Below are 13,706 nucleotides of genomic sequence, written 5' to 3'. Positions count from 1 at the left end.
GCCGCCTCAACAATGGCGGTACGAAACATGGTCCACTCGGACTCAATGTCCCCCGCCTCCCCCAGGAGATGGGTAAAGTGGAGGTGGGAGTTGACGCTCCTTCTGACAGAGGACTCTGCCAGATGTTTCCAACAGACCCTCACAATACGTTTGGGTCTGCCATGTTGAACCAGCATCCTCCCCCACCATCGGAGCCAACTCACCACCAGGTGGTCATCGGTTGACAGCTCCGCCCCTCTCTTCACCCAAGTGTCCAAGACATGCAGCCGCAAATCCGATGAGAACTGCGGCCTAGGGTGTCCTGGTGCCAAATGCTCATCTGGACACGCTTATGTCTGAAAATGGTTAATTATGGACAATCCATGACGTGCACAGAAGTCCAATAACAGAACACCACTCGGGGTCTGGTTACTGTCAATGCCCACGTGAGGGTTGAAGTCCCCCAGCAGTACGAGGGACTCCCCAGCGGGAGCACTCTCTAGCACCCCCTCTAAGGACTCCAAAAAGGGTGGATACTCTGAACTGCTGTTTGGTGCATCGGCACAAACAGTCAGGACCCGTCCCCCCACACAAAGGTGGAGGGAGGCTACCCTCTCGTCCACCGGGGTAAACACCAACATACAGGCACCGAATCGGATGAAAATAAGTATGCCCACACCTGCTAGGCGCCTCTCACCGTGGGCAACTGGTACCAGAGCCCAAGCTGTATGTGGAAGTGAGCCTGACTATACCTACAGTAGTTGGAACTTCTCAACCTCACACACCAGCTATGGCTCTTTCCCTGCCAGAGAGGTGACATTCCACGTCCCTAGGCCTCTGTAGCCGGGGATTGGACTGCCAAGGTCCCCGCCTTCGGCCACCACCCAGCTCACTACGCACCCGACCCCCTTGGCCCCTCCCACAGATGGTGAGCTCATGGGAAAGGGGACCCACGTTGAGATGTCATCTGAGAACAGGGTCAGGTTAAAAGTATATTATTAATAATAATAAATATTTGTAATATAAGATAAGCGAACCTTTATTAGTCCCACAATGGGGAAATTCCCATCGTTTCAGTAGCAATCGTGGATTTTGGTAATATAAATATATAATATAAATAGCATGCAAGAGAAAACATCTATACAAATATATTCACAAAATAGGAATCTAAACAATGTTATTTGTTTGTTTGAAAAATAGAATGCTGAGTTTTAATTTTGATGTTTGAGATCTGATTAATCTGATTTAATCCTTTTTTTCTTTTTAACCAAGGTTCAAAACACAATTAGTAAAGGCGAATTTTGATGATGGCGCGTCGAAATCTCATATGCTTTGATTCAGGCTGCAACTGCATCCAAATAGAGAAAGCCCAAGCACCACTCGTGGTACTAGTACTGCGATTTTGAAAATCTCTGTGTATATGACATAGAAAGAACTTAATTTTGAATGAATAAGTATAGAGCTATTGATTTTTAATGTGTATTGCACAGTGTTTGAGGTCAATTCAATACACTTTGGGGAATTTCTCTTTCTTATTTCATCTTGCCTTTGAATGTGTCAAGCATGTACTCTGTTGATTTTGAACAATGTCCATCTCAAAGTGTTTTCAGGTCACGGCAGCACATCGGTTTAGCCAATCACAATTAGCAAGCAATTTTTACACTTGATTTGTCATATTTCTTCGTGCCAAGGCCATTATTTATCAAGGAGTGCATAGAACAGGTTCTGAATTTGTTCTTATGATTGCAATTTACAATATCTATACGTACAAAAACAATCCGTATTTATCAAATGTGGGGCGATCTGTCGCAATGTGTGTTGATAAAGCCCACCTGCACTGCCATGCCTCATTTGCACTGAGAAACGCCACCAGTTGACCGTATATGGTAGCAACAATGCCTTTAAGAATGCATGGATTGACTTCCCTCTCCGAAAAAGAAGGCGCAGAAAATGAATATCTCCGCAACACCATTGAGGAACTTGTCAGAGAAGTGGAAACAACCCATAAAATACTGTTTGGAACAATTAATGCAGGTATTACCAACAAAGGGAAAAAAATGACATGGGAGAATTTAACCACTGCTATTAATTCTTTTGAATCAGAGAAAAGAGCAGTGACAGAAATACAAAAGTTTGACATCAAACTCAATGCCACAAAATGTGTCACGGCCCACAAGCGAGAATTCTCTTTAATTAACTGGAGGACAACCAAGTTATAACCATATATGCATTTATATTGCAAACATTATTGGGGACACGTCACTAGAGTGCACTTAAACGCGTTGCTTAATGCCCAAAAACTGCTGGGCAATATGACTTAAAATTCACATCATGGTATAAATAGAATCCCTTCACAGTAGCAAAGCAAAGCAAAGCAAATGTATTTATATAGCGCATTTCATACATAAAATAACTCAATGTGCTTTACATGATTAAAATCATTTAAAATCAAAGGAAAAAAACAGCTTATAAACATTTAAAACAAAGAGAAAAAAAAAAAAAACAAATACAAAGGACAAAAACGAAAAAACGTTGGACGACTGGTTAGAGCGTCTGCCTCACAGTTCTGAGGGGTGGGCTTCAATCCCCAGCCCCGCCTGTGTGGAGTTTGCATGTTCTCCCCGTGCCTGCGTGGGTTTTTATCCAGGCACTCCGGTTTCCTCCCACATCCCAAAAACATGCATGGTAGGTTAATTGACAACTATAAATTGCCCGTAGGTGTGAATGTGAGTACGAATGGTTGTTTGTTTGTATGTTCCCTGCGATTGGCTGGCAACCAGTTCAGGGTGTACCCCGCCTGCTGCCCGATAATAGCTGGGATAGGCTCCAGCACGCCCGCGACCCTACTGAGGAGAAGCGGCTCAGGAAATGGATGGATGGATGGATAAAAATACTATTAAAACAGCATACAGTGAAAGAAATATCATTTAAAAGTGGAAATGCTCTAAAATGTATGGGGAAAAAGAAGAATTTTTAACCTGGACTTAAAAACATGCACACTTGGGGCTGACGTCGCTTCTGTTGGCAACTTATTATTGTGCAGCATAATAGCTAAATGCTGCACGCCATATTTGCTTTGGACTCTGTGCTCCACTATTTGACCTGAGTCTGTCGATCTCAGAGCCCTACTGGGTTTATATTCCATTAGCATTTCATTCATGTATTGAGGACTTAAACCGTTAAGTGATTTATAGACCAGTAGCAGAACTTTAAAATCTATTCTAAAGCTGACTGGAAGCCAGTGTACAGACTTTAGAATTGGAGTAATATGCTCTGACCTCTTTGTTCAGTAACCGTGTATATTGCAAAATAAAGTCTAAAAATTATAATGAAAATGTTTCTGAGCGGGTTATTTAAATGTGAAATGTAAACATTTCCTGTTAAAAAGGGCAGAAAGTATGAGATTTATTTTTGTCTGATTTTCATTCAAATTTTTAATTTTCATGTAAACGTCTTGTCTCTATGCACCACGGAAGGATAGTGTTTAGCTGCTAGCTATGTAGCACATAGCACGGCTCGTAGCTGGTGTTAATTCGGAGCGAGTTAGCATAGCGCCATTTGTAGCGGAGGAAGGGTGACTGTGTGATGTATGCATGTACATTTATTTTTATTTTTATTTTTTTTATTTTTTCACCAGCTCGGATCTGGTGTGGACTCGGAACAAGTTAGGCTAGCACGTAGCATTTCCCCCAATTCGCATCGTGAGCAGCTGGTAAAGGAGGGAGGCTGGGTGGACACCAGCTCAGAGCTGACTGGTTTGCTTTATCTGTCCACGAGTTGCATGCCGTTTGTGATTGGTGAGCTTGGTGGGGATACTATAATTCAGTCATGTAATAATTCAGACTGTTAAAACTATTACAGTTGCTTTGGTGTGCAGTCTTAATTTCTTGAATAGAAGACAAACTACTGTATTTATGTTGCACTTTCATAAAATGAAGAGGTCAGTGCCAAGATATACATTTTTGTACACACAATTGTGTTCATGCTTCGTTTCTTAATAAGGCGCTTCTGTAAAAGTGGGTTGTAACTAAGCAACAAAAGAAAAATGTGGGTCCCAGGGTGACAAGTTGAGAACCACTGCTATACAGCAGCTGACGCACAGATTCTGGGTCAGCGGGGAGCGTTTCACAAACAAAACATGCGACTTTGGCGATCGCGTTGTCTGAAATCACTATTTCAATCAGAAAATTATAAATTGTTCAGCCCTAGCTCTAACTGCTTGGGAAACCCTGGCTTCATTTCAGCTTGTTGATGATGGGTACTGGGTGTAAATTGGGGCCAGGGCGTGATTCGGCTTTGTGTCGATTGCGAAATGCCACATATGTCTCCAATCTCCTCCTAAGATTTCTCAGTGGCCACAAATCCCAGGGACGACAGGATCTCGATGTGCACTCGGATGGCTCTGGTGAGCCTCGTCGTGCGTTCTATTTGTAGTTTCACTGTTCAACCACAAGGGTTTGGATCGACGCATGGTCAGAGCTGTGTGTAAATTTACACAAGTCCCCATGCAACAACAACAGTCAAGTTGATAAATTCCATACTTTGCGTGGAAATGTTGGTACACACGCTTGATAAATGAGGGCCCAGGAATCTGTTGATTTTGAATCATCCAAAGGAAGAATTCTGTTGATTTTGACGACACGACGTCACACGAGTGGTTGAAGTCAAATCAGTGTATCAATCAGAATTATCCACCAATCTTCTGATCACACATTTGGGCATTTTCTCGTGCCAAGGCAGGAAATCTATTGATTCGGAATGTGCCGAAACAAGAATTCGGATGATTTTTACTGCTAAACTAAACCCAGTTCCACTATAACAATTATCAACCAATCTTCACACATTTTGTTTTATTCCTTGGTGCCAAAGCAAGACATCTGTTGATTTTCAAACCCAAGTATTTGAGGTAGATGAGAAAGACAATTTCAACTTTCAGTGGCAATAACGTTATTCATCATTTGGTCCCATTTTGTCTGCTTAGTGTGTATTTAGCCTCCTGCATCCTCAACCATTGTACTTTGTATGAATGATTCCCAAAGGTCAATAGCATATTTACCTTGTAATATTGGGCATTGCTTGATATGCTATCATGGGGTGGACAGGTTCAATGGAATATTTTGTTATATACATGATCGAGGCCAGCAAGGCCTTCTCTTTTGGCCGAGACAGAGGACATTTACTACCTATGTTCTAATATTTGTTCTATGAAAGTCTTTTCATTTGGGAGTGTTTTTCTTGGCTACACTGCTTCCAGTCCAGTGTATGTGACTGTTAGATGTTTTGCCCAATCAGATTTCAGCCCTCATGTGTTGCCATGTCAATTTAATCTGCCCTGGGCCTTCAGAATCAAGAGTGTGGACCCATGTTACTTCAACCATATTAGTGTTATCTGTGATAAACATGGACTGTTCCTCCTCTATAGAGTATGTGTTAGGAAAAAGAAGCCAGACTTTTTCTGTCTTTCCTTTTTTCAGCTGATGGAGCACAAACACACATATGCTGCGAGGGGTCAACGTGTGTTCTCTTTCTCACACACACAACACACATACACACACTTACACACACACACATACATACATGGACATGGACTTCACATTGGCGTGCAAGCCCGCCAGCAGAGACGACTGACAGCCGAGGCGAAGTGCTGACGGGAGGCAACGTTCCTTGAGGTAATTCTCATGAGATGAACATGTACTGTAAGTGTGCATCGTAATAACAACAAAGGATATTTCACCATCCTGTCCGGATAACCAATGGAACTCAGCAAGAGGTAGACCTCCGCCAAGGCCGAACAATCCTAATTTGCATCAGCGTTTGCATAAAAATTATTATTCAGGAATTTCTCAGTGATAAATGAAGGATTTTTCTTTTTCTTTTTAAGGCATGGAACCATTTTTGGTAACTTAAGTCAAAATAGGTACCACACATCTCACCCAAAGGTATTAGAACCATATGAGCCAATCAGCCAATTAGGGACAACCAAAATAACAAAAAAATATATTTTTAAAGGCCTGTATGTGCAGCCATAATTTTAAAAGAAAGGTTCTACTCATACATTATTTAAATAAAAAAAAATAGTAAAACAAAGTGCCCTGCGATTGGCTGGCAACCAGTTCAGGGTGTACCCCGCCTCCTGCCCGATGATAGCTGGGATAGACTCCAGCGCTCCCGCAACCCTTGTGAGGATAAGCGGCTCAGAAAATGGATGGATGGATCGATAGTAAAACAAAGTAAAATTCTTTAATACTAATAAAAATGTATATACATAAATTTTTAATAATGAGTAAAATCTTATTAGAATATCTGAAATTGAAAATTCTTGTATGTGTTCAATGTATTGCAATAGTTTTCTTAAGTTATACTTTTTTATTTATAATATACTGATAGTTTTAAAAATGGTAAAAAATAATAATCTATAATAATAATTTAAATAATTATGCATTTTATTAATAATTACCTTATTATTTAAAACACATGTATGTCAGTTATTTTTTATGTATGTTGTATTTGTACATTATTTTAACAAAAAAATAATAATACAGTAAATAAAAAAATAAAAAAGTGAGTGTGAGTGGTTGTCCGTGTCTATATGTGCCCTGCGACTGACTGGAGACCAGTTGAGGGTGTGGTCCGCCTTTCGCCCAAAGTTGGCTGGGATAGGCTCCAGCTCTCCTGTGACCCTAAACATGATAAGCGCTATTGAGAATGGATGGATAGATGAAGTCTTGTAATGTACTGCAATCACTTTGAGCTACATTTACTTTGGCACACAGTATTTAACAATTGGATCTGCACTTTTATTGAGACTTACATGCCCCATCCCATCAGATAATTTGGAGTTTCATCATTTTTGCATAGTTGTCTTCACAGTTATGAAAAGGCTTCATTTTTCTCCTTCATTGGAGTCTGAAGAGAAAACATCATGCAAATGAGGCTAAAACACAACAAAAGGAGAAAGCACAAAAGAAGCAGGAGAAAGGTTAAGTTTAAGCATCTCACTTCCTGGAGGGGTGGTCTTCAGTCTCAACGCGTGGTGAAGGCCCTCAAAATAAACACAACGGCGTCCACCTCTGCCGTTGAAGAACTCCTGAAAGGCCCATGTAGTGACCCCTCCATCCTCATCTCTCCTCCAAATGCCTCACAAGGCGACCTTTAGTCGCGTGACCTTCCTTGAGCACATTCAATGTGACCTCCTTCAGGGAGACATGCCATGTGATATACAGGAGGAGGCTGCCGTCTGTGTGTACATTGCTCCATCTCGCATATGTGACAAACCTCGGACAAGGCATTTTTCACATGAAGCTCCGGTTCAGATTTAGGTTACGCTTGGTTTACATTTGGGTTGTTTCGTTCACAAACGTTTCGTTCAAAAGAATGAATCTTTTCAGTGTACGTACTGAACTGAATCCGTTTATGAAATGATTTATTCTTTCAGCTTCGCCGCCGCTGTGAGCGAGTCGGCTGGGAGCGGAAACAGAACTGCTGTAGCGTTCTGTCACTCACTTCTGAATCGTCAGCGAATAACCAATGAGCAGCCAGCGTGGGGGCGGGACTTCACTAAATGTATTGCGATGCAATTCGCCAGCGTTGTCACTCACTTCGGCGAATGACCAATTAACAGCAAGCATCGAGCAGGGAGGGACGAGCTGAATGTACTATTGAACTGAATGTACTGAAGGGAACTAAATGTACTGATGAACTGAAAGTGAACTGAATGTACTGTCAGCCACGAGTGATTCGTTCGTTGAACTTCTTCGTTCGCGATCTGCCAAGGAGAGACGTACTAGTACGTATGCAGTGAACTGTCCTCTCAGGCGGACGTTCACTGCGAACTAGTACGATGAGTGATTCGTTCGCGTCAGGAACGACATATTATGCAGTAAACGTATTCATGAGTGTATGTTAGTATTTTAGATTGTATAAACATCACACACATTTTAATTATATTCAGTTTTTCATTATTTCTATATTTGTTACGTGTGGCCTACTTTTCTAGCTCCTTGTGAGTGTTCTCATTTTGTGTTTGTGTGTTTGATTGTTTGTCCCGTCCAATAAACGTTATTCGGCGACTGTGGCTCTTCTTGCCCACATGCGAGGGCATCACACTACTTTAAATGTACCTTAAATGCTCAATTTGTTTCACTCCTCTCACATGGTGGCATATACGAGGCTCGCTCATAAATAAAGCTTTGGCTTGCAAAGCAAAAAAATCAACTAGGCAATGGCTCGTAACGCAAACAAGTTGTAAATTGGACATCGGTGAGTCAAGTTACCACTGTATCGCCCTCAGCTTGAACTTGCCAAGATGGCGTCCGCGTGCCTTCTTGTCTTGATTCCGAGTCGTTCATGTGGACAGGAAGATGAGCCGGAGAGAAGTGAGGCGGTGCAAAAGCGGGCGCCCCACCACAGAGATCATCTATATTTCATGCAGCTCTCAATTAGCGTCACTGTTCACGGGGCGGGAGGTCGGGGGGAACTGTCGCCGTCTGTGCCGTCCACCTTCCCGATGTTTCCGTGGGGGGTCTGACCTGAGGGAGGGGTTTGATGTGATGTTGTTACCTTAATGCGATAATGATGTTACTCCACACGTCAGAGTGGCAACAATTGTATAAGGCCGTCACCAGGGACAACGCCGCTGATGTCACAAATGAACGTTCATCGTAGTTGTCATGACGCCCCAGAGGATTGTCTCTAAATAAATGGCCTGTGTGCTCAACTGCATCAAATAAAAAGCCCATTAACAAGCTAACGCTAGCCACACCAATTGTGGAACTGTCATTAATGAGCCTGTCCTCTGGAGAATTTAGTAGGATTTTGTTCAAAAAGTCATATGTTGTAATTTCTAGAAATTTTACTTTTGTGTGTGTTTGAAATTAAATCAAATGTCAGTTCTGTAGAGAATTTATCAAGATTTTGTAAAAATAAATAAATGAATTAAGGCACTGCGCTGCCATTGTGTTTCACATTTTTTTGTGTTTTTGAAACTACCAATACCGGGACCATACGAAAAAAGAGCAGGCCTGGAAAATGGTGAGCGAAAAAGTTTTGCGTCGCTTGAAAGTACTTGTTTACAGCTGTCGGTTGTACTTTACTGTACAGAAATGTACACTGTACTAAACCAAGGTAGCGATAACATTAGCCATGCATTATAAACACTTAGTCTGTCCTCACATACACTCTTTATGATCAAATATAAGAAAAAGTGTTGGTATCTATAATGGGGAGTACACTCTTGTCTCCGGTACATGTGGCGGGAATGAAGCGAATACACTCCTGGTGTGTACACTACTCCCGCTGTCAAACTTTGCTTTGTGTCCAATGAACAAGCATTGAATCGATCATCAATCATCGATCGTCAATTGATGATGCCAAGGTATAGCTTACATCCAACCAGAGCAAAGCTTTTTTACATATCAAATGTTAATTAAGTTAAATAAATCCAGCCGTCTCATCTGCCGGGCATTTTGGACCGACTAGATATCTTGAAAAAGGCCATCCTGGCCATTTCCAACACAAATTATCTTGCAAACCCGATAAAAGGGCACCAAATACAAACAAAAATTAAGCAAAAATACTTGTCGCACGGAAGCTTTAAAGGTGCCATATTTTACCAATTCAACTTTTTCTAGAATTTATGATGTAATATTGTCTCTAGGGTGCCTCAGTAAACGTGAAATATGAATTGAAATTGTTCATGCATTCCTTAGGTCCACACTTAGTTGTGCAGAGAGGCCTGAAATCATCCATCCATCCATTTTCTGAGCCGCTTCTCCTCACGAGGGTCGCGGGCGTGCTGGAGCCTATCCCAGCTGTCATCGGGCAGGAGGCGGGGTACACCCTGAACTGGTTGCCAGCCAATCACAAGGCACATAGAAACAAACAACCATTCGCACTCACAGTCATGCCTACGGGCAATTTAGAATCTCCAATTAATGCATGTTTTTGGGATGTGGGAGGAAACCGGAGTGCCCGGAGAAAACCCACACAGGCACGGGGAGAACATGCAAACTCCACACAGGCGGGGCCGGGGATTGAACCCGGGTCCTCAGAACTGTGAGGCTGACGCTCTAACCAGTCGGCCACCGTGCCGCCAGGCCTGAAATCAGGTCATTCGAATTTGTTGAGCTTATCCCCGTCACTAGCAAAGATGTCCACCTTCCCTTTCTGCTCCCAAGCAAGCGCTTTCAACATAACAAACACGTGTGCCCTCACAAGTGGATCTGCTACACGGATGCAACCAATCAGAGGAAAGGGGGCGGTCTGAGCCAAATATGGACAATGTGGATACAAAACTGGGTCAAACAGAAGTAGCTGTCAGAGAGGCCTTTTCTGGACACTCGGATGCCAAAACTGAGGTGTGTTTTTTTAAATGAAATTGACACTTTTATACTAAGTGCATGCTAGAGAGTCACTCTATGAGAGTCTACATAGCCAAAATATGGGACCTTAAATAAATGTAATACAAATAATATGCCCTAATCTTAACATCCATGCTTTGCAATTATGGCATTTCTGCAGCAAATAATACCATATTCAACACAGTGATCCAACATGATTGTGGCTTTTTGATTGTTTTCTATTTCCTATTCTCTGCAGAATTTTGTATGATTTTGTACTAAAATACATTTAATATTTTTTTGTTTGTTTCCAGTAAGATGAAAAGCAATGCTTTGTAGGTTGTTTGTTTTTTGTATTTGATGAGTAACCAAACTACTGCTTTGAAATAATGACAAATTATATATTTTTTTAATTTGACTTCATCATATTGAGTTCTTGTCTGCTCATGTTGCATTAACACATTAATAATTAGGTGGTTGCATAAAAAGAAGAAATTGCACATTTTGGCTGATGGTGTCAAATTTGGTCAGCTCAACGCGCTGACCATTTGCATCCTTTGTACCTCCTCACAATGCATCCGCACAAAGATGACACCGTCTTTTCACTTTCACTTTCAGACTCATTCATGGCTTTGATCCTCTTACATCCCATTAATAACATGATGATACTATTGTCTGGCTTACATGTGCTACATCTCGATTCGGTAAAATGACTTGGCGATTTGACCTAACTTCACTCAAGATTTTGCTTACAGGTATCATCCTGTATCCAGAATATAGAATGTTTTTTATCTCAAGCCAATAACCTTATTGATTTTGACACAGTCAAATAGATATTCAGAAAAAAATGTTGTTTTTTAAATAAGATGACCACTTTATTGTATTGTTCTTTTAATTTTTGACAGTTGGACTCATAACAGATTTTACAAACATTTTCACCATATATATACACATACCATACACATTTGCAGGCTCAATTGTGTATACGTATGTAACATGTCATACATTTACTGTACAGTGGTGCCTTGAGATACGAATGACCCAGTTTGCGAGTTTTCCGAGATATGAGCTGTCCTCCAGCCGATATTTTTTTTTGCTTTGACTGGCAAGAAAAAAAGAAATATGAGCGCTGTTTGGTGGCGGTGAGCTGTCATTTTACTGTCAAACTGAACAGAACAAAGAGAAGTACAGAACGCCTTGTTTTTAAAACAAACACATAGCTTTGCCTTTAAAAAGTCTGTTTACCTGAATGATAACAAACAATGCAAAATGCCATAGACGGGCTAACAAATAACATCGTTGTTATGGTGTTGTAACCCTTTCAGCAACAGATATTTGAACACAAGCGTGGAGCAACACGTTGATATCTAATATGACAATACTCACAGGCATATTCTTTATCCTCTGTGAATAATAACAACTATTACTATGACCATCTGAATGCATCTTTATGTCTGTATTATACTGCCTACAAGTGGCCAAGGCACAGAGACCACAAGGGTCATCACAATGTTCACTGAATTTGTCATGATCTGTGCCCTGCAGTTCCTTTTTTGGAGCTTGGGTGCCACTTTGTTCCCTGCTTTCCTCTCTTTCTCTCTCTCTCTCTCTCTCTCTCTCTCTTGCTCTCTCTCCCCCCAGCAACCACCACCTCCTCGTTCACGCACCTGTTCCCAATCAGCACTCATCATTGCCCGTATTTAAGCCTGCTTGACCCAGGGATCCGGCGCCAGAGTATTCGCACTCATTCATGGTACACAGGCCGACTCTCGAGACTACTCTTCGTGTTTGTAAGTTGATTACCTGGCTGCCCGCACTTGTACTTATCCTCTTGTGTTCTTCTCCGCTTCCAGTATTCCTTCCGTGTCACTTCACTGCCGGCTTCAACCACGCCGTCAAGCCCGTCCGCCTGCTCACACTTCCGCCTCCTGCCAGTTCCTCGCTCCTTCGGACCACCCTAACGCATTGGAAATACTAACCTGGAGGTACTTCTTAATAAACCATTCTCCCCTATTCCCTCTGCCTCATTCTGCTTTTGGGTCCAGTCCAAGACTATACGATTACATATCGTGACAGAATTGAAGCAAAAAAAAAAGCTTAATTCTTTTTAAATTACATTTGATTATGTCATCCCTGTTTTTATATCTTAAAATATTATTGATTGCTACTTTTTTTTGGTTAACAAAAATGACTAAATATTGTGTTGTTGTTTTTTTAGGGGCCGGGTGGGCTGGAATGGATTAATTGCTTTTCCATTTAGTTCAATGGGGAAAGATGATTTATATTGGTTCCACAGTCATAATGGCCCGCTGAGAGAAACCATAACTACGATGTGGCCCATGACCAAAAATGAGTTTGACTATTGTATTAAACATTATAAAATTGAAAGAAGATGTTCCACTGTATCTAATTCAAGATGACAGGCTTGTTTTTTGCCTATTTAATAAATATATCCATATAGGCCAAAAATGCTTTTGAAATCTTTGTTGAATCCTATGAATTAGTTTTAGATCAGATAAGCTGAGAAGGTAAGCAAAAGCGAACATTTGCGTTCGTGGCATCCTGTTAATTTGCAGCATCAGGCCATATCAGCGTGAGGAGAGGCAAGTTTGCCGGTGGAAGCTGCAGCTGCTTGGTTATCTCTCGTCTAATGCTCCCATGGTGGCTCATTTAACCAGGCGAGGAAGCAGAGTGCAGCCGACAAGTAAACGAGGCCTCATCGGACGCACTGGGAAGCAGAAAGCGGGAGAGGTGGCCAAGGAATCAACTTTTTGCGCTGTTCCATGTTTAATTGAGCATATTTACAAGGCTAGAAAAGTCAAGTGTCCCCCTTTTTTCAGGGTACACCATGTGTGCCGTGTTTGTGGACTAGGACTCACATTTCACTTATGTGCATAAGAAATTAAGAGTTTTGAAATTGATTTTTTAGTCCACGCGAAAAGTTTAATTTAAAAAAAAAAAAAAATTGATAACTGCAACCAAAATAATATTGCCAAACCTTAACAACTTCACCACTGCAAAATACAGTGGTACCTTGGTACCAGTTTTATTCATTTGTTTTGTTGTAACTCACATCACTCGTTTTCGCAAATCATCTTTCCCCATTAAAATAAATGAAAATACGATTAATCCGTTCCAACCCACCCAAAGAACTCCAACGAGAAATTTTGTAACAGGTTTTTTTTTAAAAGATACATGGCACTATACATAGAGTATTGTGCTGTATAAAATCATACAATTACAACATAATTAAAGAGGATGTAAGTAAATAAACAGTTTCACATCATTTCTTCCTGCTTTATTTTAATGGACATTGTGCTCTTCCTTCTCGTGTGTGCACGCTGGCCACTGGAGGCAGTGTAGTACATGTAGCAATGCACATAGATTTGA

General features: G+C 41.3%; 1 long non-coding RNA gene across 1 annotated transcript in view; it reads left to right on the top strand.

The window, feature by feature from the left end:
- Window positions 1–13,450, top strand: part of LOC133479553 (uncharacterized) — a 106,246-nt gene extending 92,796 nt beyond the window's left edge. The window contains exons 4-7 of the long non-coding RNA XR_009788993.1: window positions 5,454–5,648; window positions 11,862–12,069; window positions 12,170–12,301; window positions 12,535–13,450. This is a non-coding gene — a long non-coding RNA (uncharacterized LOC133479553). The remainder of the gene's footprint in view (window positions 1–5,453; window positions 5,649–11,861; window positions 12,070–12,169; window positions 12,302–12,534) is intronic.
- Window positions 13,451–13,706: the final 256 nt, after the last annotated feature.

The sequence above is a fragment of the Phyllopteryx taeniolatus genome, chromosome 6 (genome assembly GCF_024500385.1).
Source record: "Phyllopteryx taeniolatus isolate TA_2022b chromosome 6, UOR_Ptae_1.2, whole genome shotgun sequence".
Taxonomy (NCBI): domain Eukaryota; kingdom Metazoa; phylum Chordata; class Actinopteri; order Syngnathiformes; family Syngnathidae; genus Phyllopteryx; species Phyllopteryx taeniolatus.
The sequence above is the reverse complement of the archived record's forward strand: the minus strand, read 5'-3'. Positions and strand labels throughout refer to the sequence as shown.